This window comes from Takifugu flavidus, chromosome 12, assembly GCF_003711565.1.
Source record: "Takifugu flavidus isolate HTHZ2018 chromosome 12, ASM371156v2, whole genome shotgun sequence".
Lineage (NCBI taxonomy): Eukaryota > Metazoa > Chordata > Actinopteri > Tetraodontiformes > Tetraodontidae > Takifugu > Takifugu flavidus.
The window spans coordinates 13,525,612-13,529,795 of NC_079531.1; the positions used below are offsets into that span (position 1 = coordinate 13,525,612).

A 4,184-nucleotide genomic window follows, 5' to 3' on the forward strand; every position below is an offset into this window, starting at 1 on the left:
AAAAAAATATAATTTAACTATTTCAAGAGCTGTAAATGTACCACTTGATGATTCAGGAAAAAAACGAATTGGAAGGGAAAACAGAATGGAGGGGAGGGAGAGCTGGAGGTAAATGGGGTTGGAGAAATCAGCTAGCCACACAAAGTCTGCAAAGACAAGTGAAGCAAGCAAAACAGGACCATGAAGGGCAGGGAAACAAAGGAAAATAGATCTGACCTCCACATTATAACATATGCCAGGCTTCAGGAACATAATAATTATTTGTAGTGTACAGTACACAGTTTGATAATCCGATTGCTGCCACTTTTTTTTAGGTCAACTGTTCAATGGTTTCAAAACACAAATCGCTTACCAGCCAATTACTTGGCTGCATCTCAATGCATTTAGATGTATAGATGTGTTCAGAAAAAAATGAAGAAATTTGTCAGGTTTGTGGAACACAGTCATGTGGCAGCAATTAATCCAGATATCTGGCAAAATAAAGCACAAACAACATTTACATTTATATGATTTATATATATATTTATGTATCTACTGTTGGATCGCAATACCTCACGTGTGGCACTGCCAATCCGTATGTTCTCTGAATGAAGTTGTTGGATCGCAATACCTCCCGTATTGTAACTGCTAATCCGCGTGTTCTTTGAATGAAGACTTCAAGAAGAAAAATGCCAATTTCAAAATGTATTTGACAATAGAACCAATTCGAGATACAAATATTACAGAGCTCCGGGCCAGTTCATAACCCTAGCAACAACAGAGTTAATTGTCAGGGCATGAAGTCTGACAACCTAACTATCCCTTGGCCCAGTCTTTATAGTAACACACATGCAAATTCACAATGTTCATGCAATCCAATCCAGATCCCCTGCTGGGATGACCTCGTCTTCTCTCCTCCAGTCCCATCTGGTGTTGGTAGAGTCCTTCTTTTCCATTATTTTCCCAGGTGGCCAGATCAAAGTTCCCATTCTTCATGCAAATAAGATCATCAACCCCAGCCTGATGTCCTGTTTACAATGATTGTTTAACACCCCCTGCCTGACTGGTCCTGAGATTACAGTGGAACAAACAACAATCCTGTGGATGGAATGTCTCTGTTCTTTATTACATTTGCTAATGAGTCTACCTTGCCTAACTTCTAAGAGAAGACAGGAACATATGGTGAAACACATAACAACAAGATAAAGACAATTCTCAACAAAGACTAGAAGAAGAAAAATGCCAATTTCAAAATGTATTTAGCAAATAGAACCAATTCAAGATACAAATATTACAGAACTTGGCTGCATCTCAATGCATTTAGATGTATAGATGTGTTCAAGACGACATGTAGAAGAATCAGAATGATGAAGAAGAAATCATGTAATGATGTACATTATCCAAACTGTAGCAAGACTTTACTGAAAATATCCCGATATGAGTACACACACAGCATGCAACTGCAAAACATAAAAACATATTTTTAAGCAAAAGTAACAGTGGTTTAGATTAATATTCAATTCACTTTTATTATTCTTGGCACTTTACAGAAACCCAGGGCCTGACAGCCAACAACATGAAGAAACCTTGAGCTGGACCAGGCTCATATGGGGGGTGTTAGGCTGCTGAAAGCCTATGGGAAAGACTAAGGTGAAGGTGGAAGACATAGAAGAGGATGGGCAGACACCATGTAACACTCCTGACTAGTCTGTTCAATTTCACTTTATCTGGCTCTCCCCAGGTTTTAAGTGCAAACCCGTTTAGCAATAAAAACAAGTTCTAATCGTTAATCTTTTCTGATTCTTTTTGACCGTAGAGCTGAACAAAAAAAGAAGAAATTTGTCAGGTTTGTGGAACACAGTCATGTGACAGCAATTAACCCAGATATCTGGCAAAATAAAGCACAAACAACATTTACATTTATATGATTTATATATATATTTATGTATCTACTGTTGGATCGCAATACCTCACGTGTGGCACTGCCAATCCGTATGTTCTCTGAATGAAGACTAGGAGAAGAAAAATGCCAATTTCAAAATGTATTTAGCAAATAGAACCAATTCAAGATACAAATATTACAGAGCTCTAAGGCCAGTAAGGGCCAGTTCATAACCCTGCAATAACAAAGTCAATTGTCCGGGCATGAAGTCTGACAACCTAACTATCCCTTGACCCAGTCTTTTATAGAAACACATATGTAAATTATTGATGCTAATCCAGTCCAATCCAGTCCCTCTGCTTGGATGACCTCTTCTTCTTCTTCCAGTCCCATTGGATACTGGTACAGTCCTTGTTCTCTGTTGTTTCCCAAATGGCCAGGTCAAAGTTAACCAGCAGTTTACCCAGCCGGCCATCAGCTTACCCAGCCGGCCATCAGCAGGAGGGTCCCCCTACATGAGCCTGGTCCTGCTCAAGGTTTCTTCCTGTTAAAGGGGAGTTTTTCCTTGCCACTGTTGCTTGTCTGGGGTCTGGCCCTGGGATTCTGGAAAGTGCCTTGAAACAATTTTGATTGTATAAGACGCTATATAAATAAAGACTGATTGATTGATTGATTGAAAGTTCACCTTCTTCCCGCAGATGAACTTATCAACACAAGTAAACTATGCTGTCAAGTTTTACGATGGGTGTTTAACAGTCCCCGTCTGACTGTCTCTTGCGATTACAACTGTCTAAACAAAATCATGTCAAGGAAAGGGTAAACTGATCTTTATTACACTTGCTAATGATTCTACCATCCCTAACTTCTAAATTACTTCTAACAGAAAACAGAAACATATGGTAGAACACATGGTAACAAGGTAAACACAATTCTCTTCACTACTCAAGTAAAAGTACAAATATTGTGCATTAAACATACTCTTAGAAGTACATTTTACTCAAAAAGTTACTCAAATAAATGTACCTCATTGCCGAGGGATCTGGATGGAAAGACGAAGCATGAAGGCAGGTTCCCCCTGAAGGAGTTGAGGGCTGTCTGTAGGTGTTTCAAGGTATGATCAGGGTCCGTCCTTCCAGCTGCATCCCTAAAAAGTGGCTGATTTTTAGAGATGAATAGAAACTGTTCAACTCTTCAGCATCAACTCAGTCAGCCGCGTAACTGCATCATGTGATTCATGGAAAGGAATGAATAAATAAAGAAATGCATTTATTAATCTTCAACGACCTCCAGAATTTTAGTTGAACATAATGATACTACAATATTACCATTGGTATGTACGTATCCACATCCGGCAATAAAAGGTCCGGGAACTGAGGTTACCAAAAGAACTGAGGAATGAGGTTACCAAAAGAATGTTGCTTAGGCTAATAGGTTCACGTGCAGACAGGTCTGGATGAAAAATGCTTGGAAAGTTTGCTCTTGATTTCACAATGATATTGATTTTTGAATTTAGAGAGTCAGCAGCTCTATTTGTTAAAGTGCAAAGCATTACTCGCCCAACATACAGACTCATTTCATTTTCACTTTTGTTTCTTTCTGTCATCAAAACTATGACACATCAAATAAAAATGGAAAGCAGTTATGGATGCTAGATGAGGCATGACATGATCATGATACAAGGAAGTGAAATGGTGACGTAAATACAGGTGAATCAACATTCTTGTCTTCCATCTTGAAAGATTCTTATTATCATTACACTTAGAAAACATCTGACCGTGAAACCAGAAGGTAGTCAATGTGGATAATATCTGTCCTTTTTAAGGAAAAAAAAATCAAAATTAGTTTGGTTTATCAAATGATAATTAGTGCCAATTTGAGGAAACCACTTCCAGTTCTTTGAATAGAAAAATTAAATCCTTCCTGTTTGTTCCACTTCCTTCCTTGATTGTTTGATAATCGTCAACTTCGACTTCAACAACTTCAACTCAACTTTAATGCCTCAGGGAAATTAAAAAAAATCTTAAAAACTTTAGTTCCGTGAGACTGGAGTTATTGGCTTTGAAGGGCAGGTCCATATGAGGGGTGCTCACAAGGAGAAGTGGGCTGTTGTGGAGGCTGCATCTGTATCATCCCTTCCAGGCGGATTGCAAGTCGCTAGCTCCCTGTGCACTTTGCCTGTCAAACGTCCTTGCTTGATGTCAGTCCTGCTGAGGAATGAGACCCAACACGACATCACCATCCCTCCGAGGACAGTGTTGGCCGATATTCATGCTGTTCAGCAAGTGATAGGGAATGAACCATTTGCTGATTTGAGCACTCCCGA

At 39.1% G+C, this 4,184-nt stretch overlaps 1 long non-coding RNA gene across 3 annotated transcripts; it reads right to left on the bottom strand.

Moving 5' to 3' along the window:
• Nucleotides 1–406: 406 nt before the first annotated feature.
• Nucleotides 407–3,707, bottom strand: LOC130535491 (uncharacterized). Of its 3 annotated transcripts, none has more exons than XR_008953141.1 (4): nt 3,187–3,699; nt 2,885–3,016; nt 1,949–1,991; nt 407–470 (listed from the first exon to the last, which is right to left on the bottom strand). It is a non-coding gene; the product is annotated as an uncharacterized LOC130535491 (long non-coding RNA). The 3 variants fall into 3 exon arrangements; XR_008953143.1 differs by lacking the exon at nt 407–470 and adding an exon at nt 1,387–1,867 and having other exon boundaries at nt 3,187–3,705; XR_008953142.1 differs by lacking the exon at nt 407–470 and adding an exon at nt 1,388–1,867 and having other exon boundaries at nt 1,949–2,475; nt 3,187–3,707.
• Nucleotides 3,708–4,184: the final 477 nt, after the last annotated feature.